At 43.3% G+C, this 24,791-nt stretch overlaps 1 pseudogene; it reads left to right on the top strand.

Moving 5' to 3' along the window:
- Window positions 1-20,691, top strand: part of LOC142041195 (rap1 GTPase-GDP dissociation stimulator 1-A-like) — a 38,510-nt pseudogene extending 17,819 nt beyond the window's left edge.
- Window positions 20,692-24,791: the final 4,100 nt, after the last annotated feature.

The raw sequence follows: 24,791 nt of genomic DNA, 5'->3' as shown, positions 1-24,791 counted from the left end.
AGGACCATCACAATTTACTCAGCTTGTAACAGTCTTAGAACATCTTGGAAGACAATGGAAAAATTCAGAAAAAAAATCATTATTTTGAGAGCATTCAGTATCCAGACACTTTTGAACTTCTTTTAACAAAGAGCTTCTGTAGTTAATATCATCTTACTTTAAACTTGTTAGACTTCTAGTATCCTGTATCACCATTAATATCATCATTGAAAGTACATTACATTTTAATCTATGTTCTCTTCCAGTGTTTTGAAGTAATTAAAGAGCAGTATAATATTTATTCTAGAAAGTCCAAGATGTCCTCTCAAAATTTCTTTGTAAACAAAAGAACTCTATTGTTTATCTAGTTCCAGAGTAATCTCCAGTAAAATGAAAATTAAAAAAAAAACCAAAACCAAAACCAAAAAAACCCCACAAGCTGACATACTCCCTCAATTGCATTTATTTGCATTTCATTCACATAAATGTTTCATTCTCAGCCACTAGTATGTCCACTTGAAATATAGCTTCCTTGCTCTCTATTCATCCGAATTACTACTTTTACGTGCTAGCCATTTAGAATCTTTAGAGATTCTTGGTTTTGGCAATCTCTGTCCCAAAACCAAATTAGGAACTTATAAGCAAGATAGATGCATATGCTAAGAAATGCAGATTAAAACAAGACAATTGCATTTACACCAGTGTATAGCAATATTTCAGATTGTCATTTTTGCTGATATTTATATCCACAATGATCTCTGCACATGACTCATAGTTAACACACTGTGTCTTGATGCCAGCTATCTTTTTATGCAGGTTTGAAGGTGACTTTTTAGCTTTCCCATGTGCACAGCTACCTATAAAAATGTCTATGAATTTTTTTACATTTATGATAAATTTGACTGCATTTTCAGAAAAGAGAGCTCTTTTTTATTGCTGTTGGGTGAGCTATTTTTAAACATCGTCCTACTGCCTTCTAATAAAACTTTGTCTTCTTTTGCTACTTCTCCTTTCTGAGCTTCTTTTTGGATTTTCAGGGACCAATAGAATATGGTTTTTTATATTAATTTCTCATTTGAAAGAGGACATGAGAAAAATAAGGTATTTTAAATGTGTTTGTATTTGATATCTGTAGAAGACAGTCAATGACTCTGTAAATACAGATATAAAAATCTATAGCATTCTCTTGTGAATGTGGCAATTAGGAAAAAAATAACAGAATAAATGAACAAAGTATTTTTCCTAAGGCTTATGAATGGTTACAAACATGAAAGCATGCACAAAGCAGGAAAAAAATGCCTGTAATGCTACCTAGACCACAGATTCAGCAAGGATTTAGTCACAAAGATTGACAAACTATTTGAGTTGTTGTCACTGCCAATGGATATCAAAAACCTGTTTAAAGTAGTAGCACTGAGATTTTCCCCACTGTGCCTTCAGAGCTTTTCCTTGCCTTCTGTCTTCAAATTCACACTGTGTTTTCAAAGCGATGGTTGAACAATGCCCTGTTTCTGCATTGTAAGGCAAAACAGCAATGAATGTACTGTGGTACAATACAGATTTACTGTAAGGCATTGTAAGATAACAGGGAACTTCTAATGAGCTCCATTTATCACTCTGAAGTGAAAAATTCACCTACACCACAGGGAGAGAAAATATTAAACTCTAGCTATAATATTTAAAAAAAAAAAAAAAAAAAAGAAAACTCTATTGGTCTTGAACTCATGTCTCTAGCAGTAAGAAGAATCAATTACATGTTCTACAGAGTCTACAGTTTAAATGTAGAACCACAAAGGAATACTCAGTAAATGAGTTGGTTTTTCTACACAGCACAATGTAGAGACAGTGGCTAGCACTCCTCCATATATCATGTAAGAACCAGCTTGGGGCCGGGGGGGTGGGTGGGGGTGGTCTGCCAAAAACTGCATAGTATGTTACAGATATACCCATAAGCTTCTACATGTTTGGTGAGTTTGCTACAAGACTGACAAATGGATGGCTACTTCACATTACCCCAAAAGCCAAGAGTCAATAACAGGGCTGACATTGTTCATTATCAGCAACAAGAATCACACAAAGTACCTTCAGCAAATGTGCAGAAATCAAATTAGGAATGACACGAGAAAAGGCAGAGCTTAGTCCAGAAGGACCTCAATAAATTCGAGGACTAAACCAATAGAAAGTTCCTGACATTCAACAAGGACTGTGAAGTCCTATGCCCAAGGGTGCAGCACCCCCCTGCATGGGCACAGGCTGTGGGGCAGCTGGCAGAGCAGCAGCCCTGGTGAAGGACCACAAGCTTGGGGAGTACAGTGGGTGCCTAGTGAAACATGAACAAACACTGCACCCTCACCACAATTACGTAGTGGGCTACACTGAAAAACAGAAAAGTTATTATCCCTCTTTACTTGATACTGGTGAAGCTGCACCTGGAGCACTGTGTCTTGTTTTGGGCCGCCATGTCAAGAGGGGTGTGGAGAAGCTAAAGAAGATCCAGCCAAAGTCTCCTAAGGGATGAGGTACTTACAAGGAGAGGCTGGGGGAACTGAATTTGTTTAGTTTGACCAAGACAGGGTAAAGAGGTGATCTCCTAACAAAGCCACAACTCTTTGAAGGGGAGTTACAAAGAGAAGAGAGACAAACTCTCTTGCCAGACAAGGAGTGACGGGTACAAGCTGTATCATGGAAGGTTTTATTGAATTTAGGGAAACTCTTTTTTCCTAGGGGAATAGTGACCCAGGCAAGTCATGGATCTCCATCCTTGGAGGTCTTCAAGACTCATCTAACAAAGCCCTGGCAGGCTTATTCTTCTGTCAGCAACAGTTTTGCTTTGAGCAGGAAGCTTGCCCAGATGGCCACCGGACCTCTCTTCCAGTTAACTTATCTCTGATTCCACGGTCCTGTGTTAACATGATTATGGAGCTGCGTAGTTTAGATTCTAAGCAGGTCTGGTACCACCACCCATTACTGAGATTCCCCCACGTTACCATGGTTCATGCTTCCCAATTATTTTGCCCCATTATGAACTAAGCATTGCCACTGTAGGCTTTGTCTTGGGTCTGAACTTTTTGTTTCAAATTTTTTACCTATAAGAGTTGTCTTTTTCAAAAGGGTAACTAAGGTGAAAGTCATTCCTTTTCCCGAGTACATTAAGAAATGCAGACAACAGTTTTTTGAAACTATCCATGTTTTGGAGCACACATGATGCATATTTTAAGGGGATTTTTTTGAAATATACCCAAATTTAACCAGATTGTTAACTTTTCCCAAACACACAAGCCAGTCACAAAAGAGACTTGGTAAACTAAAAATTCAGGTGGTATTATCTGCAACAGAACAAGTACCATTTCAAACCTGTAGAAAGCTGACAAGCAGTTGCAGCTCTGGGACTGCTGTGGACAAAACTGGTCAGGATAAAGAGCCATTTTAGCTTTGTATTCAGGCTATGTCTGTATTAGCAAATGAGGCCTGGGCTTGGGGTTGACCCTTCTCTCATAATCATCCATGTGGTTTTTGACCCATATCAGTTAACATTCTCCTATGTAATGCTGCGGCTCTAAGCACCATTTCCAACACCCAGTGTGAGATCGATTGCTCCAAACCTGACTCCTGAGATTAAGATCTTAGCATGAAATCCACAAAGGAATGAATCATTCTGATTGAGAGCTGAATTTAAATGGTGTGCAGTAAGTATGGCAGGGGGCCACACGCTGAACAAGACAAGAAAACATTGAAAAGCATAGCTATGCTGTTCACAAATGAGTTGTGCTGGTTCGTGTGGAAAAGAATATATAAGCATATAGCTAAGGAAGTGAAGCATAAACACAAGGGACCAAAGTGTCACAGACAATCTTCCAACTGGCATCCCTATTTGAATTTGCAGTCCTAATTAAGGTTTATTATGTAGCAAACCTGTTCCTTTTTCTTATTCTGGCCTGGTCTCCTTCTACGTCCCTGCTGCAGAACTTTGGGATGAGAGGATATAAAATTCACAAAAGAAAAGCCCCCAGAAGCAGGAAATTAGCTTCCAAGACTTAGACTCTATCCAGCACTATGACATTTTCTTAAAGACTGAAACAAGGAGAAGCATGAGAGCATGCTTTCACATTGGAGTCCTGTCCTGGACTGAGTTGGTTCCACATATTTTTTCTATTTCCTGCACGAGCAGTGCCTTCCCTTCCTCTTGCATTTGTGTATGAACCAGGGTGTCATACATTGCTGATGCTGAAATCCTTCTCAGGTTCACAACTGCCTTCTGTCTCTACCTCCTTAGCAGCCTCTCTAGCTTTGACAATATCAGCATTGCAGTACATAGATCCCTGGTATATTGAAAAACAAAGTTTATATTTAAAGTTTAAAAACCTTTGCAGCCACTGGAAATTCTGCTCGTGGTCTCAGTGAGACTGAGATGTCCTCCTGACAAGTAAGACAGGCTGGCCTGTTGATTCTAATGATCCTTTTCATAATTAATCCATTATAGTTTTCTAAAAAAGAGTTTAAGTGGTTGCAGAATTTCCAGTTTGCTGCATCACATGGGCTCTGCAAACAGAAAGTCTTACACTGATTGTGTAAAAGTGTTTTTAATACTTGTTTATTAAGCCAACATAGTTTATCATTGATATTTACAAAGCATTTCCTTGGCAGAAATTAAGTCTAGATTGCCATGAGATACATAAAACAAGTTGCTGTCATGAACCATCCTTGGCCCTCTCTGCACATATTTAATCAGCAGAGAAACACAGATTTAGGCTGGCCTGGCTTATAGCCACATAACATTGGAGTAGGGCCCAGCATTGGAAACCAAACTTTCTGACCGAAGTCAACTTGAGTGAGAAATCATTAGTTTGTGACTCCTGGCAGACTAATTGGTGTGTATGGAGCTGCATAATGATTTGTCTATATTGATCCTGTCTATGCTGTGTGAATATCTAATCTAATAACTTGGGACTCCCTGTATTGTGCTCTATTTTGCTGTGTAGATGTGCTTGCTATTTGCTGCTGAGCTTTTGCAGTGATGGTTGTTCTGCATATTTTCAGGCAACAATGTTGGGGAGCAGAAATAAAGAGGGGCTCTAAGGATGATGCACCTGTGATCAGCCAGCTCTATCAAAATTTCCAGCCAGCAGTACATATGGGTACTTCAGCTGCTTGTCTCAGTTTTTTCATCATGATGAGTTGTTTTCATCATGTAGTAAATCTTTGGTATTGGTGTGAAGTTTTGTAATACGTATAAGAAACCTCGTCATATGATTACTTTATTAATACTTTATTGTATGCAATTGCCATTGATTTGGACAACATCCTGGGGTGGCTGCATGGAAGACATATTTAAATATTTATGTAAATTATTATATTTGCTTAATGAACAGTAGTCAGGAAAAGTAATCACCACCATCATTTTATACCATTCTCCTTAGCATGACACAGAGACAACTGTTCCTTCATCAAAGGAGAAATACTGAGCGTAAGAAGGAGATACAGGTACTTAAGAAAGAAACAAAGCTGATAGGAGTGCTGTTGTGAAAGGGTCTGTAAGAAACCTTGAAAGCTTTAGAGACACGCTAAAAAAATAGAAAGAATGAGGAAGCTTTCAACTACCCCCAGTGATTTCTAACACATGCCACATAAAGACTGCACTGAACAATGAAAGATAGACAGTGATTTAGAGGCCAGATGTTTTTATGAATGAGCTTCATCATGTCACAGCAGTTGAAAATGCTAAAGATAAAAAAGAGAGGGGAGAAGAAGGAGGAGTACCTGGAAGAGACTGAGGGGAGGGAGGATCTTATAATTGAGATTTATATTGTCACAACTTGTAGCAATATCGGAATAAAAAGCAGGAGCAGATTCTTTGACCCCAAATGAAAAGCCCATCAAGTAGGAAAGGAAGCAAAGTAATTCATGCAAGAAAAATTGCTAGCATTGTTGGAAATAAGTTGAGGCAGGCATGTTAATCTATAGAGCATTTCTGCTTAATTTTCAAAGCAAAACCTACCTACCACTGTAATAATTTATCCAGCTCTGTAACATCACAGAGTCATACAACATTCAGGCTGGAAGGGAACTCACAATGCCTGCACTGCAACGTCCTGCTCAAAACAGGGTCTACACCAATTTCAGACAAGGTTTCTGAGGGCTTTGGCCAAGCAGGTCTATAAAACCTGCAAGGACAGGAGTTATGAAATCTCTCTGGGCAACCTGTTCCAATTTTTCCTACTGACTTTTTCTTCCCACCATGCACCTCGGTAGAGAGCCTGGCTCCATCTTCTCAGTAGTTTCCATGCAGGTGTTGCAAGCCTGCTGTCAGGTTCCCCCAAGACCCTCTCTGCTCCAGGCTGTACAAGCCCAGCTCCCTCAGCCTCTCCTCTCAGGACAAGTGCTCCAGCCCCCTGAGCCTGTTGGTGCCCTCCACTGAACTCACTCCAATTTATCAACACCGAAATGCAAATGAATGGAAATGTTATTGCAAGTTCTGTTACTTTTGAAAACTAAGTGAATGTACCATGGATGGCATTGCCCGTCATGGGAGCCACTTGAACGGAACAGGCTGTTAGGGGAAATGTTACTGCATGCAATCAAGATGCTCTGTTGCTGAGCTCTGCCCAAAAATACGACTGCACCTGTCAAGTGGAGCTGAGAGCAAGTCCCCGAAGCCAGCGCAGACATTTTCTTCCTTCAAACCTTTCCCATTACAGCTGAAATTTCACTGCATCACTCTAAATGAAAGGGGCGGGGGGGGGGGAATCTCTGGTTTCATATACTCAGTCTTAGACCCCTACTTCATAATTCACTTCACTTGATATTAGAACAATGTGTAAGGTGTCTGAATCAAAGCCTATATTACACTGGTTATCTGTAGAGTTTATGGGAGCAGAAACATCCTAAAGACAGAAATGGTTTAAATCTCAGATTTACCTCTGCTGATATTACTATAGGTACAGCAGCCATTGTAGGCTGACTAGGAGTTTGGCTGGGAGTTTTGTAGTTGTAATATTTTGCATTCCTCCTTTTTTATCATCTAAATGTGCTTGTCTAAGTGGACAAGCATGAAATATAGCAAAATGTTCCTATTGTTTTTTCTCTCAACTTCAATCTTTGCAAATACAAAATGAGGAAGACTTGCCTGGTTTTCCCCTTTTTCTCGCATATGAAGTTAATATTCACCAAAACTGAGTCACCTAGTATACAAGTCACTAAGACAGTCCAAGGACATAAAGTACTTCAGAAAGTAAGCAGAGCATCTCAGAGCCTCGTCAAGTCGTAGGAATTTATAATATCATTTTGAATTAGTGTATTTAATGTTTTTCCAAATAATTTTTAGGATCAGAGCTTAGCTATGTGGTGTTTTATATAAACTGTAAACATATATTTGAAAGAAAATGATTCCAAGATGGCTCTGTCCTAAGGACTTTGGCATGCAGGAAGTGCAATGGTGTGTTCTGGTGAAAAACTTGTGAAAATTTAAACTCTGTGGAAAAAATACATTTTAAAAATCAAACTTTAAATTGTGTTAGTGAATTAAGGGACATAAATATGAATTGCTTCAGATAATTTTTATTCTAAAAACATAAGCCTCTGAATACTCTGTATTTACACTTAATTGGAAAACCTCTGCAGTGCTGTCTGATTCATTCAGTCTTTTGTAGCTCTTCAAAATTGCAGAAATAGTTGTTGAGGACTTGTACCTACTCCTTCTAATCCACTAAAAATAAAAATGATGTATGAGTGGGTGAATCTTTGTCCTTGAGAAGATAGGATTTTCATCTTTAGTGTTGAGTTTAACTTGGATCCAACCTCATTACTTATACTTTTGGAAAGATGTGTACTTTGTTTCTTACAGTAAGGTATGAGTCTAGGAGCTCTATTAAACCAAGTACTACTGCTTTAAATATAATTCAGATAAAAATACACATCATATAAATACACATTAAGAAAAGAAAACCCACAGTAAGATATAAATAACAGTGAAATTAATTAATGGAAATTCAAACTGGGAAAATTCAACATAATTTCACTTTTGCATGAAAATTCTAATGTAGCGCTATTCTGGGCAGATATATTTAGGCTAACTGCATAGCATCCAGTTTAATTACAACACTCATAGTTCTGTTATGGCTAAAAATACAGAGAACAGATCAATGTTATACTATGAAGTAGATAAGGTATCTTATCATAGTAGGAACTATGTAAATTAACTAGCCTCTATCTGTGCTATTAATTTTGTCTTAATTAATGATCTGCTAAAAATACTACATAGTTCTTTTATGGTAATGATGCTAATTTGTATTCAAGTGTCCTTCTCTAGTAGAAGATATTCTTTGCTTTTTCCAGCAGTTGTAGTAAAGCATACAAATGAAAACACTGTGACTTTCTCTGAACATATGGGAGAAATGATATAGCTGCATTTCTCAGGACTACAGTTGGTGTGCTGGAAATTACATTATACTTGATTTATTAGTTGCATTAAATAGGCAGCCATTAAAAGGTCAGATCCCCAAATGCAGTACTTTGGCATTGAGGACAGTGCAGCTAGGTTGACCTACCTTAGCTATGGATCCGACCCATGGTTCAGAAGATAGAATACTCCAGGGACCTCCATTTATTCAAGGTTATGAGTGGACCTCAAATTCACTTTTAAAAGACAAAATCATTTAGAAGAAGAATGGCTGAGTAGAAAGGGGGAGGGGAATAAGAAATTTAAACAATGAGCCAGATGTGTACAAACATTTGTGACTTAATAATGCAGAAATGTACTCAATGGGACTTTAAAAGCATCAAGAACCAAGAATTCAGTGTTCAAAACTATCATCTAAGCACCTATGCTTAGCTTGAGCTATTTTGTCATTTAAATTTGGTCATCAAGATAAATCATATGTAATTGAACCAGTTGCTCACAACTATATATTGAACCTTTAGAAGGGTATTGGACTGGTCAAGCTACTGTAAACGTGTTGCAGTTTAACCCCAGCCAGCAACTAAGCACCACACAGCTGCTTGCTCATTCCTCCCCCCACCCAGTGGGATGGGGAGAACTGAAAAAAAGAAGTAAAACTCGTGGGTTGAGATAAGAACAGTTTAATAACTAAAGTAAAATAAAATATAATAATAACAACAATTTAAAAATATAATAATTGTAATGAAAAGGAATAAAAGAAGGAAAAAAAAGAGAGAGAGAAGTAAAACCCAAGAAAAAACAAGTGATGCACAATGCAGTTGCTCACCACCCGCTGACAGATGCCCGAGCAGCGATCCGCCCCTCCTGGCCAACTCCCCCCAGTTTATATACTAAGCATGACATCCTATGGTATGGAATATTCCTTTGGCTAGTTCGGGTCAGCTGTCCTGGCTCTGCTTCCTCGCAGCTTCTTGTACACCTCCTCGCTGGCAGAGCATGGGACACTGAAAAATTCTTAATTTGGGATAAGCACTACTTAGCAACAACTGAAAACGTCAGTGTGTTATCAACATTCTTCTCACACTGAATCCGAACACACTGTACTAGCTACTAAGAAGAAAATTAGCTCTATCCCAGCCAAAACCAGGACAACATGTTGTCAGGGAAAAAAATTATAGTAAAGCTAAAGCAGACACACTCACTGGTAAAATAACGGTACCACATCAGTGACACAGTTGGGAAAAAGAATTCCCTTAGAAACTGATGGGAATTTTCTTTCCTTTTCAGTGGTCACTCAAAGTAATGAGTTTTTTGTTGTTGGGTTGTTTTTTTTAAATATGTTATTATTCTTGACGTGTGTTAGCTATTGTACATTAATCTAAGACAATTAACAGAAATCTGACTGTAAATTCAGGAGGAGAAAAGACAAATCAACTATTTCTTAGAAATAGTTTATGACTAGCTTATATTTACCATGCCTTTTTTTTTAATTGACACAAGCACTTCATCACTGATAAACAGTTTTGTCAAATAATTTCAAGGAGATATCAGAACTGACAATATCTGCTACCAAATGTGCATGTTAATGAACTTTCTGACGATGCAGCCCACTGCTATTCCAGTGTCTGACTGGAAGTGGCATATTTTATGTTCTCTGCTCAGCTCTGTCCTGTAAAACACTGCAGGGAGGTAGAGGGCTGCGGGAGACAGCAGCTAGGGTTAGAAAACAAAAAGCTGAGGGCAGAAAACACAGCCGACCTCTCAGCTTTTAAATTAGAAGCTTGATGAAAGTGCCTGGCAGGTGCCTCAAGGGTTTGTCCCTCCTCTTGGCACGCAGCCTGCCTGTCCCCCCGGCAGACAGGGTGCTCCAGGGACAACCGGCTGTCCGGGCATCAAAGACAAGACCGAATCGCGCCCTCTCCAGTGAAGGTGGTCACAGGGTGACCACAGCTCACTACTCCAATCTCTTCTTTCAATTCTGCATCTTTTGCAGACCAGGCTCCCTTGCTTTGCCCAGCCAGGTGACTCAGCTTGACAGGGATGCTGTCGTTTGATGCTTTTACTCAGGACATCCTTGTAGCAGAGTTAAGCCCCTCACTGTTTATCAGTCATTCTACCAAACTCCTACTTAGACTATCTGGTTTTCGGCCATCATATCACTGCTTTTAACCTCTTCTGTCCACATGTGAAAGACTAGAGCCAGAGGAGGCACATGCACGGGCATCTTTCTCAAAGGGGTGCACAGAAGTATAGTTAGACTTTGCTTCTGGTTCCCTGTGTCTGTGAAGGCAAGATGGGTCAGGATCAGAGACACACACACACTCGCCTGCAACTGCCCCTGCTCTGCTTCTCCCAGCATCACCCAGAAGATTAAGGGCAGGATTTTTCACTGAGCAAATAATTTGAGAGCTGTGACTGACAATTCATAGAAAAGTAGGGGAAAAAAATACCTGGACAATAGGTATAAGCTGACGATAAACAACTCAAATGATATTTTACTGGAGTATTCATTCTAATGTGAAGCTGCTTATACAGTCAGTGTTTTCTCTTTCTCTGCATCTCTTCCCTCATGTCCACTTTTGGCATATTGCTTCCTTGGCTTAGGAAGCAGTCACTGTTGCACAGCAGGACTAGCGGTGCCTCCCTGGCTAGAAGGGGTGGACTAGAGGATACAATAATGTTGAAGAGCTTGCTAAAATGGGCTGCAGGCTAGTCTAGGAGGCCCAAGAGGCAGCTGCTGTTTCCAACAAAACAATTAGCAGATATTGCACTATAAGCACAACAGTGCAGCAAAAACTTGTTTTTCTAGAAGCCCGACACCAAGAGAAGAAGAAAGTAAGCAAGATTGGCCCTCCTTTCGAAAATCAAAAGGATCAGTCAAATGTGTACAAGAAAATTACTTGGAGAAGTTCTTGGCCTGATAACTTCAGAAATCTTGCTACCCTGGAGATAATTTGCATTTGAAAATTAGCATGAAATGAAAAGTCAGAATGGGTTTTGTGGAAATGAAGAAATGAGTTAACAGGTGGAGCTGGGCTGAAGTGCGAAGCAGTTCTGAGTATGGAAGACATGACAATATTTGATGACCCTTGTTTTAATCACCTCAGCATTAAAGCTTCTTTGAACAGAATAAATTGTTAGGTAGAAATGTAAACCCTAACGATTTAGGTTTCGTCCTCCTCTGTTGTACACACACACACACTGTGTCCGTTTTACATAGTATTAATCAAGACAAACTTTTACTTCAATTTAAAAAGTTGTTCTGTCTTTTATGTCAAGTGGTATGTGAAAACAGGATTCCTTTTTTCAGTTCTAAAAATGCACATTTTGCCAAAATACATTCATTTATGATATAGTTACTAGCAAGTTGCTCTAAGGTAGTTCCATCCTTGGAGACTGACACAGAATTGGGTCGAACCTTTTGCAAGTTTGACATATTTCAGTTCACATGCTTAGTTTTCCTTAGACTATGTTTTATAGTCACAATAAAATTTGCTAAGTTTACTGCTGCTGAACAAAACTCAGGTGCTTGCATGCTATGAGGTAGTCAGCTGAACTCCTCCACTGTGGATTCAAGGCATGCTTAAATGAGTTCCCTGTGCTGCTACTGCCTAGGTGCTTTTGATTGTAGATAATTAGCAACAGGTCAGGAGGCAAAAACATCTACATGAAGTATTTGCAGAGTCTGGATTTTGGTGGTTGGGGTGTTTTGAGGGTTTTGTTGTTGTTGTTTTGTTGTCGTTTAAGCACACTGGTGTAGCAATTTATGTTTCAAATCACAGAGCATCTGCAACCCGGTATTGTGTAACTAAGGGAACTCTCTGTTTTTTCAAGTACCTCAGTGCAAAAGTGCCTGTTTAAAAAAATCCCAACTGGGTATTTTGCATTCCCTAACAAAGTGCCTGAGAAGGTCGGCCGCTCTGAGAGGAACAATGAATTTCACTCAGGCAGAAAGCCTAGCGACGACAGGAAATTGAGAGTCAGACACATCCTTCACCAGAGGGAGAACGCTTTTCCTCACCCAACTGTCACTTGTAAACTATATGCAAAAAAAAAATCTTTCCAAAGCTTTGGCCTTTAAAGATATTTTAACTTGGGTTAAACTCCTGACTGTTAAAACACCATTTCATGCAGAAAGCTAGGAGAAATCCATTTGTTTGCACATTTCTGCAGAGGTCTGTGACTGTACTTTCTAAAATCAGCATGCAAAACCTACCAGAATCACTATCACATAACCAAAAGACGTAACACAGCATCAGACAACCTGCCGTCCCCACTTAACGGAAAGGGAGTGCAGGCACGTAAAGGAGATTCCCAGCTCCAAGTTCACAGGGAAAACTCTGTTAAAGATTGTGTTGCAGAAACAACAGAAAAAATACTGCTCCCAAGTCCTGCGTCACCACCTGAAAAACATGTTTGTCAACTTCTCTGTTGAGCCTTGTTGCCAATAACTACTAAGAAATGAGTTTACCTCATCCGTTTCCAGTTTTCCTTCAATCACAACAAATCTCTCTCCCAACCCAGCCTTTTGGATTTGGCCTTAGCTGTACTCCTCCTGCAGCCCCTTCAACAAATGGCAGAGGTCTTGGCTCAGCTAAAAGAAATGGGTCATTACTTGCTCTGAGATTTCATCGGAAAGTTCTGTATTTTATCCTTGCATATCTCAGTGAAGTCAGTAGCTCTTCTGTACCTGAAATAGAATAAGGAACCCTAAGGTTGTTCTGCAATACAGTCCAAAGTCTTTGGAAAGCCCAAACACGGCACAGTCCTTGTGAGTCTGCTGCGTGACGACTGAGATGCCCGAAGTTTGCTGTAGAGAAGTAGCCTCATTTTTGAGAAGGGAAGAGCAGCTCCATACAGCTTCAGTGTATAGTTGTGCTCTAAAGGCAGTCCGGAGCTGGGGGAATGCCTGGTAGATGAATAACAACAGAAGTTGGCCCTGAGAATTTAAAGGAAGAAGTTGCAGTTTTACCTACGCAAGCTGTCAGTGAAACCATTGACACCACTACTTCTTTCCACAGCCTGCCCTGCGTGTACATACAATAGATGTATTTAAAATCATGGTTTTGGCTCCTATCATCCATGCTGTTCTTCAGAGGTCGTTAAACTGCAGCTGGTTGAAGCAGGCTTGGTGGAGTGCTTACTTGAGATCGTCCGGAAGACTGCGGACAGTGACAAAGAGAATGACATTGCAGAGCTCAAAACAACTTCTGAACTTACGGTTTTATTATTGCTTGGAGGTGACTACGGTGCATCACTATCTTCTGCAAAGCAACCACAGATACTTGTAATGCCATTTGGCTGCTGAATTTTACTGTTTGCTAATTTTCTGAATAACCTAGAGGACTTCCTACCTGCCAGTTAACATTTAATGGGTCAGATTTTGTCTCTCATCCCATTGTAGGACTGGATTAATTGTAGTGAAGCCAGCAGAGCTTCACAAATATGAAGGGAAGAATTTCCTCTAACAAACACTTCTTTGGCTTGCTGACTGTCTGTGCTTTTTACCCCAGATGACTCCCTGCAAAAGTTATGTGAAGGAGGAAAAGGCAGTGTGTTCCAAAGAGTACTTTCATGGATTCCTTCCAATAGCCATCAGCTACAGCTTGCAGGAGCGTTGGCTATTGCAAATTTTGCCAGAAATGGTAAGAACGTGCCCTCATAGCTTATGTAAATTTATCTGTGCCCTTCTATTGTGCTCTGTCTGTACAGCTACAAACAAAAACTGTGTGTCGCGGTAAAGCTGGTGTTAAGCTGTACGGCAGCATCAGTAGTTTTATACTTTACAGTCCTGAAAAGCGTTAAGCCTACGTTAAAAGTACTGTTTCACATCTGTAGAAAGGCATAGGGGACTTCTGCCTTCTTCAGAGTTTCTTGTATCACTCTTCTAAATTTGTCCTGAGCGCTGCAACTCCCATTGGGGATGGTGGTCAAATTCTCAACAATGAAATCTAGAAAGGAGCAAGGAAATAACCCTTCTATTCTTAAAAAGCTCTTTCAAAAATCTTAGTAATAATCTTCCATTCACAAGTGACTTGTCTTATCTCGCACAGGCGGAAACTGCATCCCTATGCTGGCTAATGGCATAGCTCAAAAGCTGATGGATCTGCTAGACAGCCATGTGGAGGATGGAAAGGTAAGTGTGCAGCACGCTGCACTGGGTGCTCTCAGAAACCTGGCGATGGCCGGTAAGCCTCACTTGGCATTGCTCGTTACCCAAAGGTGAAATTCTGTTCTCCCACGGCACCCCGCCAGGGGATGAGGCGGGGAGACCTAACTGACAGCCCTAGAGACAGGTCAGATGGCTGCTTTCCATCCAGGCCCATCATCACTTTTATGTCTTTTGCACAGCAGTTGTGACAAGCGGTTTTAAATGCATCACAGGCCTACTGACCGTCCTTTCCCCCTTTGATCCCACAGTATGATCCCCCACCAAGGAAAGGGCAGCTTTGTAAAAAGGCAGGGAGTGGAGGAGGCCTCGCATATGGTTTCTCAACCTTTTCTGTCCACAGCAGTCGTTTTTTTTGTTTGATTGTTTGGTTTCCTTAGGGATCTCTCTCTCAGCTGAGGGTCCCCACCAGAGAGCAGCGCCCACTTTGTTGAAACAGTGCATCTTACTGTAACTTCCCGAGGCTTTGACAATTCCCAAATTAGAGCTGGAGGTAGGCTGTTAGAATAGCCAGCCTATTGCAATTAGTTACTGTTTGTAGGCAATGAACTGAATGTGAATTTTGTCATTTTTAATAGCTTAACTTTTATGAGCTTTGACTACCCAAGCACAAAAGGCAGAGCACATGCACATAAAACCAAAGCAAGTCTGTGATACTTGTGTATGCTTTCTCGTATCAAGCCAAAAAAACCCCTTTCACCCATTTAACCTTATTTTACTATTTTCAGTTTTGGCAAACAATCACTTTCTAAAAATGATGATGCATACATAACTAAACCCATGCGGCTTTAGTGGTATGCCATTTGCTTACCTCTCTCAGGTGAGTAATTCTATTAACTTCCATCAGGCAGCGAGCTCCCCTGCACCCTGTGCTCAAGGATGTCTTGCTAGAGACCTACATAAGATTTCACGTATATTGTTATAGAAAAATCAGCAAGTCATAACCAGCCTCAGTGATGAACTGCTTGTTAAACACTACTTTGAATATGAAATAAGTACTTTTTTCAAAGTACAATATTGGACCAAGTTTGCACCTTACGTATATTCCAGTGTGCTCCATGAAAGCAGAGCACGTAGACTAGTGGAAGGGATGAAAGAGAGTTGGGGGGGGGCAATACAAGGACTACAGGCTCCAGCCATGTCAGGCCACAGTGTTGGTACTGTAAGTATTGCAACCGGGCAAGAGGTTATTCTGCTAATTAGTTGCTTTAGTTCCTTTGCCTATGTGAAATAGAAGAGCATTGTTGGGAACCAGGGAAGCTTCCTCCTATTTCAGAGTGCAAGTACTAGCCTGGGCTTCTACTTGGTGTGTTTTGTGGAAGACGCCTTTCCTAGACCAAGGGGGAAAAGTCCAGCCTTCTGTTTATGTTCAGGCTGAACACCGAAAATCAGATGTGCCTGCTAGGAAAAAAGCACTTAAGTTCACACCCGTGTCTTAGCAACCATGACATTTTTCCACAACGCGGTGTTGTCAGCGCATGCTCATGTTCCTGAAGTCTGTGTTCACAAGCTATTTTTCAAACCATGTCTGAAAATTGGCTTCGAGATCATCTTGGAAATAAACTGCATCTTCCAGAAATGTTCTTGAGATCATCCCTGTTCTTTATTCATGTGGTTGTAAATAAGGCCAAGATGCTCCAAGATGGTGTTGCAGAAGCTGTATTGAAATGTCTCAGATTGGAGATGCCCCCTGTTCAATTCAAGTTGCTGGGAACATTAAGAATGTTAATAGAGGAACACAAGGTAAAGATAAACTGTTCTCGAAGTTAAGTGATTCTCTTTGGTTCAGTCTGTGATATGCTGTGCCAAGATTCTTACAAGAGAGAAGCAGAGGGGTTTTTAATATTTTATTCCTGAAGTCCTGGAGTAAATCTAACACATAAGCAAATGGGGCGGGGGGGGGGGGGGGAGAAATGTGGGTTGATCCCCCCCCAACTCCAAAACTGCCTACCAGCAAGCCTCAGAATAGGTGTCAAATGCTTATTTACTTTCGTACTTCAGAACTCCCCTACACTGTCACCTTATGAGTATGTATTGAGGCGTGTTTTAAGCTACCACTCCCATTTTGCTGTTCACTTACTGCATTTCCTGGCTGTACCTAGCTCCTTGGAACAGACTAATGCACCTGTTCATTGATAAACTGCAATTTCAAAATGAACAAGCACCTTTTAGCTTCGCAGGTTGTTCCAGGATGAGGATTTATAAAATCAGAAGTCTGCTAAAAGCCAGAAGTAGTCAATGAGATAAATCAGCCAAGTATTTATTTTTGACCCAGTTCTGCAGATTTTTGCAAAAGACGCATTCTAGTTCTAGCAAAGCTATTAGATGTGAAATAGAAATTCATTGAAGAAACTTAGGTGACTTACAGTCTATAAAACCTAATCTAACTGACTGCAGTGCTCCCTCTGGCAGCAGTCCCTCCTGGTTTTAAACTTCTGAGCTAGCTCACCTGGGGGGGTGACATCCCCTGTATTTTCCCTACTCTTAATCAATGCACAAGCCTCGTTAACTGGGCTGATAAGTTGTTTTCAAAAACTGGACTATTAATGTTTTTCTGTATTTTGTTTCCATTTAGACTGGCTTTACTTGCTTCCATGCAACCTAGACTTCTCCCGCTGTTAGTGCAAGTTAGCGAAGTTCCACTTAACAGACTCCTCCTGCTTAGTGACTTTCAGCTTATTTTTCTAGCGCTTGCTTTAAAAAGTGACAACTTTTTTGTTGTGGTGTTGGCTCCGGCATTGTGTAGCAGGAGAAGCTGAACAGCTGGGCAAAAATGTAAAACGGGTGGCATGACTGGTGGAGTGGTGTGAAGCCAAGGATCACGCAGGTGGGATGGGAGAGTCCAGCAGACTACTTTCTGCACTTAGACAACACAGCAAATCAGAAGTAAGTTAGCAGTGAAAAAGGTCAGCTTGTAAGAACTAAGAGCTGCCTCTGCACTTGGTATTGGTAGCCGAGCCCTCTGGTATATAACCCTTCTAGAGAGCCAGGTTGCTTAATTCATGGGCTACCTCTCCTCTGCCTCTGGCACCTGCCGGTCAGACACAAGCGACAGGTTTAAATGCTCATTGGAACTCCTTAGTGTAGGAAGAAAAAAAAAAAAAAAAGAAAGAAACAAAGAAAAACCATTTCAGAGCGGTGGGCCAGTTGAAGGAACACTGTCAGAATTCACATGGCTAAGTCTTGACTCGTTTTTATTTGTATTGTATCCTGTAGAAGTTCAGCATGCCATATTTTCTACGTCTTCATGATGCTATACATGAAGAATCATTGCACTCAATTGCTTTGATCTTGCACCATATTTATATAAAATTGAGATCCAGAAATAGCCTGTCCCCCTACTCTTCATGTAGCAGACTTCAGAGTTTTAGGATTTTAACGGATCATTAGAAATGATAATTTATTCCCAATTCTAACCAAAACTTGCTTGTATGTGGCAAAAGGTATGACATTAACAGAAGGCGTGGGAAAGACGAGTTCTGTCCCTCCCACCACCTTTGCATCAACAAACATCTTTACATCAGCAGTCCAAGTCCACCGTCAGGAGAGTATTAGGCAAAACAGCCTTAGAAAGGACAAAAGCATCTCCTCTGGAAACAAGCCATTTCAGGCTCAGACTTCATTTAGTGTGTTCACTGATAGAAACGCAGGCTGCATCACTGAGCTTAAATAGCAAGTGTGATTTGGAGAGCCCAGACTTAAACAGTGACCTCTTCATTCGTGCATGGCATTTGCAAAGTGAAAAACATCTTGTGGACCTGTGCTATACTGAGCCTCTCCAAAAACAAATCAACGGGCCTTACAGAGACTTAAATCTTTGCAGATTTCCAATATTACTGTCTCTTTCTAATACCCATTCTCCATTTTATGTTCAGCCTTTAAAAACTGATCGGGTTTCGCTCGAGTTCTCATTTTTTCTACACCTCCCACACACAGTCCCTCCCCAAGGTGCATGCCTAGATGGCATACGCCACCACAGATGTGGGTTTTTGTCAGTACTCTCTAGAGGAGAACAGAATTAAACTCTAAATACAGAGTCGCTACTGATGGCATCCAATAGATATCAATACAGAAGTTAACAGAATTATCACAGATGAACTTTTGTGTGGTTTATGTACTCATAGAGGAAACTTGACTGGCAGAGGAAAACACAGCTGACAGGGTGGGGTTTTTAATGCTTTTACTGCTCTCTGGGTTTGAATATGAGTACAACTCTATGGTTCTGTACAGCTTCACATCAGCTTTGAATTTGGTTTTTAATTTTAAAGGATTTGGGGTAGTGTTTACAAAGGCAACAGTAGTTTGGAAAGCTTATGTCTCATTCTACAAAACGGAGTAGGTACTTGGGAGTTAACCACACTAGCACCAAACCTGACTGCTGGTACTGCCTTTCAGAGGGCGACGTTCGGCTACAAAATAAAACACTTTGATGTCAAAGGTGCTGATTGATTCCCAAGGCTTATATAGCCAAAATCCCACACCAATTCTAAAAGAAATTAGCAGTTCCCAGATTATTGCAGGAAGTCTCAAAACTGCTTTGGAGTTCCATCACAAAATCACAAACAATAAAACACATCATTGCAAGTAAGGAAAAATATAGAAATACTCAGGTGCTTGCGTACGTTATGTCATTCAGAAAAAAACAGGTTTTAAATGTGAAATTCCTGAGCCACTAGCATCTTCAGCATGAGTATCTAAAGATATTTCAGTTTTCAAGGATTATGATCATACCATGTCTTTTTCCTTGCATAAAGAATGCCACTGCATAGCCTGTGCAAGCACCGGAACATAAATCATTGTAAACACCTGTACAGTTAGTAAGCTTTGGCTTCTGCCTGGAGTTAGAAAGGGATGTGTGGTTTAAATGGAAATTCAACACATTGATGAAACCTTTAAATCAGATTCTTATTTCAAGAAGTAACTATTTCAAAACTCTGTGCCTCCACAGAACAAATAAAAAGCAATAAAAACCAAACCACGTTTCCTTGAACAGTTTCCCTTCTGCATGCTAAGTTACCCGATTTTCAGGCAAACGTTTTACAAGTATTTGGGGGACACATAATGGTGAAAACATCAGGTGCAAACTCTCTTTTAAAATGATAATTAACAAGTAACCCAGGACCTGTAGACACCAGAAATCTTTATTCATCCTTTGTCACATACGTAAGTTGGATGGAATTTTGGACTTGCCAACAGAATCCCAGCTGTGCATTTTTGAACTGCTTTGAAGCCCTTTAACCCAGTCAGCATTTTCATTTCCTAGATACTAGTTTACTTTAATTGCTGGCTTTAGAACAGAAACCAACACACTAGTATCCCACAACTAGCCTTTCCTGACCTGCTTTGTGTTTGAAGGAAAATTCCACACTGTTTCAGAAGAATGCCACTCCTTTCCCTGCCCGTTTCTAAAAACCTTTTTTTCAAGCGCACCATTTCTGTTACCTAGTAAGTTGTAATATTTGTGATCTCGCCTCTCTGAACGCTTTGAAGAAACTCTGAGAATTCATGGAGAGAGATGGAGGATTTGGTAACTTTATTAAAACTGTTGTTGTGTCTCCTGATCCCAAATACATGGTTTGTTGGCTGCTTTTGATAAGCTGCTCTCAACATCACGACATAAAGAAGGGAAGACTAATCATCTTTGAACACCAGCCGAGTTCAAGCATAACCAAGAGGGGGGCTCCTAGTTAGGCAATTAATGGCACGCCATGAGAACTTGAATTACACAGTATAACCTGGGAAAGAGTTAGTTACATGTGTCTTTAACTTAGTCATGTGGTTAACTGCCTTGGTTTAACAGGTTGTATCTTACAATTGCAGAGTAATAGCAGATAATTTATAGGCCCACAGGCCATGTACATTTGCATATAAAGGGATTATATACGCATAAAGCCAACAGGTATCCTTACCCAAAGATAACATAGCATCCATGACAATTTTGTTATGTAATACAGTTTGCATGCAATGCAGATTTTGTTCATTTCTGTCTTAATTATTTTAGGATCTAATTAGGACCATTGTACAGAGTGGTGGCATCAAGCATTTAGTGACCGCAGCTACCAGTGAGCACGTAATAATGCAAAACAAAGCTCTCATTGCACTCGCGTCAATAGCAGCTTTAGAGTTAGGCGAGTATCCCAGCGATTAACTCTACCCGTTTTCTTCCCAGTCTGTGCCCCACAGAAGCCATAGAGGGAGAGTTGTGCAAGTTTCTTTTGCAATGTGGAACAGCCGCCTCCTTCCACCTGCCATTCAGTAGCATGGAAATATGTGACAGTTCATGCAGACGTAGGCAGGCAGTAAGGTTATGCAGAAAACCGGAGTTTGCTGGTAATACAGCGTCTGCTCCATCATTCTGGTAGGTGATCACATCACCTAGAAAGGCCCTTCAACCTAACTTTCAGATTTTGGGTAAAACCCAGAAGGCTAACAGTTAACCAAACCATACTTCAGAGTGGAGACTAAATGACCTGACTACGTTCCTGCACTGGAATGGTTAATCCCCTTTTGAGAGGGCTTATCAAAGTAAAGCTTTCACCTACCTAGTTAGTGAGAGCTAGAGACCACACACAGAGGTGGATAATGCTCCCCAAATGTCTTTAGTAGCAGTATTAAGTGCCACAGAAATAGGTGAAAGAGTTGCCATATGAAGACCGAGATGATTACCCGTCTTGACCTGCCTCTGTAGTACGTCATCTTAGCAAACAGAAAGGTAGATGCCCAGCAGAGGTTTTGTTTATTCTATTTGCTTGCTTATTCACTAAGATAAGGAACTAAACAAGCAAGGTTACCCATTTTTGCTCTTGATTTCATCTCTTGCCATCGCCTACTACGGGAATACTATTACGTTCAACTTCCAAATCACTGCCAATGCATCAGGGAATTGTTTTAATTAAAAGTGTTCCTATTCACACAAATTGCCTAACCTTTCTTTGTCTTGTCTTCAGCCACTTAAAGGTTTCCAGCGCAAGTTCAGTATATGAGGTTTCTTAGAAAACTACAGAGGAAGGAACTCACGCCCTGATCTTGAAAAGTTTATCACAGCATTTGCAACGGACCCTCAGCTCCCTCTACCGTGGAATCAATCAAGAATGACACCATCTGTACTTACTCAGATTTTCCAAAAGCCAGTTCAGGCAGTGGAAGTCTTGAAAGCTGAAATATTGCAGGGTTTGGCCTAAATAGTTAGAAAGCCTGGGGGCTTCTCCATCAGCTGACTGCACATTTAAGACTGGATTAAATCATTAAACTCTGTGATTGTCCTTTCAAACAGTTAGGCTATTCTACATTTTTACAGCAAGAGCTGCAATTCCTATGGTCAATATGCAGCCTACGTGTGGGTGATGGAACATAGCCATAGGCTGTGGGACCCCCCGGAGCAGCGGGTGGGGCAGCAGTCTGGCGGGTGAAGGCTCCTCGTGTGTCCAGGACACCCCATGGGGCTGAGGCAGCTGAGCACTTGCCCACCTCCGGGCAGACCGAGGTGGGGGGAACGCGGAGCCCTGTGTGCCCCTGGTGTGGGGCAGGGGGGAGTTGGAGCCGTGACCCCCCCTGGCCGGGGCTCGCTGCCCTGGGTGTTCCCACCCCGTGCTGTGCCGATCCCCCCTGGTTCCCTGCCTTTCCGTGTGGGGACATGCCGGGGTGCACCGCATGGGCTGGGGTCCCACGGAGATCCTGGATACGTCCCCATGGACTTCTTACTCTGCCTTTTTGGCAACCGTTTCGCACCATGCATGCCAACCCCTGTGAGCATGTCTGAGACTACTCAGGCTCCAGCAGCCAGGGACATATTTACACGGAAGGTAGCAAACGTTATCACCCAGAGCCCCCCAAACCCCCCAAGCCTCCCTCCCTTCCTCCCAGGGCCCCGGTCTCCCCCCCTCCCCAGGCTGCCATCCTTCATGGCCCCACAACGCTGGGGCCGCCCTGTCCCCATCCCCAGTGGAGCTGGCCCTGTGGCCGGTTGCACCCCATCTCACGGGGCACATTTGAGCAATCTCATAGCCGGCGGCCCTGTCCCCGCTGACCCACAGCCACCCGCCGGCACAGCCCTGGCTGCTCCCTGCCAGCTTCTCCAGCCGCTCGCAGGTTACGCTGCCAAAGGGAAAGGCCCTGTCGGATGGTGGCCGGAGCAACCCGGGCTGCCACCTCCCAATTGCGATGCCGCTGCACACAGCTGCTCGAGGGGCCACAGCCGAAGCATGGGGATCACTGCCTGCCTGTCGCATGCCCCGACTCCGTCGTCCTGGTGTCCCTTCGCTTGCCACCAGCTGCTGCTCTCTGAGCTGGTGAGAGACCCCATTCCTCTTGGGAGCCTGCAAGCATGCTGTCTGCCTGGGCTAGAGCAGAGGGCTAGTCTTCATTCTTCCCCTTCCTGGGCTCTTGTGGCCCCCTGGGGCTGGATGCTGGATCCTGGATCCTGGTGGGCGCTGGACACTGGAGCCCATGTGGTGTGGCCGTCCGTGCGCATGTGCACACTCGTGGCGCATGCACGTCTGTCTGAGCGTCTGCTGGGACCACGTGCGCAGCCTGGCTCCTGCTCGGTCCTGCGGTGGGGAGCTGTGGCAGCCGGCTGGTGAAGGAACCAGCAAACCCGCCAAGGAGACATTGACAGGCGGTGCCTGCGGTCACTCCCACCGGTGGGCTAAGAGCCATGCTGAGCATGATGCCCCGTTCCCCAGTGGAAGCGGCTGGGCCCCAGGTCAGCTCTTGGCGCTATCCCAGGGAGTCGTCGGCCATGTCACAGTGGACAGTGATGGCTGTGTCTCTGTGATGTCACCTTGGGCCTGTGACATTGGCACCCCGGTGGGTATAAAAGGGGCTGCTCCCAGAGGCGGGGGAGCACTTGGGGGACAACCTAGGTGCTGCTAGGCAGGAGTTTGGAGACGACTCGCCACGACCTGTCCCGTGGCCACTGTGCAGCGGAAGGCCCCGACGGGGGAGAGGACAGCGAGGGCGGAGCAGCTTCATGGACCCCACACGGGCGCCCGGCACAGCAGGGATGGGAGAGCTCCTTCTCTCCCCGTCAGTCCCTCGTGCCCCCAACACCTCCTGCTGCGGTGACCGTAGCAGGGGGAAGAGGGTGCCTGGGTGCTGCTCGTCTTCCTGGAATTGTGTCATGGCACGCTCTTTGGAAAAAAACATCCAGAAGCTCCAGCAGCTGGAGAGGCAGATGGCCCAGACAAAGGCAAGTTCACAGAACCATAGTCTGGCTGAGGTTGGAAGGGACCTGTGGAGATGATCTGGTCTCGTCCAGTGCCCCTGCTCAGGTGGGGTCACCCAGAGCCAGTTGCTCAGGCCCGTGTCCAGAGTTGGGCCTGGGGGTCCCCCTGTCTGCCTGCAGGGCTGGGAAGGAGAGGGGACGCGAGGGCAAAGGCAGTGCCCGAGCGGAGCCGGAGGGGAGTGCGCTTGGGGAGTGTCCCGGTGCCCTGACGGCTTCTCCTCCTCCTCCCCTCCTCTCTCACAGAAGCACTTGGAAATGGCAAAGAGGGACGCAGCTGCAAGCCTGGAAGTGCTGCAGAAAGTGCCCTTTCCCGCGCATGGCTCCCTGCGACGTCCCCCGCTGGCTTGGCAGAGGGAGCAGTGGTCGGAGGCGGTAAAAGCTCTCCAGGAGGAGGCCCAGATCAATGAGGTACTGGGGACAGGAGGCACGGGGGCTCAACATGTTTGTGGGGGAACCCCCCTCAGAGGAGGCATGGCATGGATTCTTAACCAGGCCCTTTGCTTCTCCAGCTGCTGAGGAACAAGCTCCAGCACCTGCTGGAGAGGCAGCAAGGCCTCCAGGAGCCAACAGCTTTGTGAGTGGCAACGGGGCCCTGACTGAAATCTGGGGCGGGGGTTTGGGGGGGTTGCTGAGCAGCACTGGGCAGGCCTCTGCTGCTCACAGACATCTTCCTGGCTCCTCCAGCCTGCTCTGGAGAGCCCTTTGAATTGTCTAAGCAGCTCAAAACAGCACTGAGCAACTCGGGACTCCTGGAAGCAGCTCTGCACAACTCTGAGCAGCTCCCAGGCTCTCCTCCGTGCCCTCCGGGCCTGGGGTGGGTCTGTGCGGTGCTGGGATGCCGGGGGTGCCTGGTGCCAGCCCCAGCAGAGGCTGGGCAGCACCCTGGCTCCCTGTTGGCCACCCAGGGCTTCACCATGCTGGCCAAGGTCTCTTCTCACAGCCCAAACCCCGTGGTGTCTGTAGCAGGGGGAAGACGGCGGCGCAGGCAGACGTGACAGGCAAGAGCCTGCTGCAGGAGGTGGTGG

Source organism: Buteo buteo, chromosome 17, assembly GCF_964188355.1.
Source record: "Buteo buteo chromosome 17, bButBut1.hap1.1, whole genome shotgun sequence".
NCBI classification, from domain to species: domain Eukaryota; kingdom Metazoa; phylum Chordata; class Aves; order Accipitriformes; family Accipitridae; genus Buteo; species Buteo buteo.
This window is presented reverse-complemented; position numbering and strand designations above follow the sequence as displayed.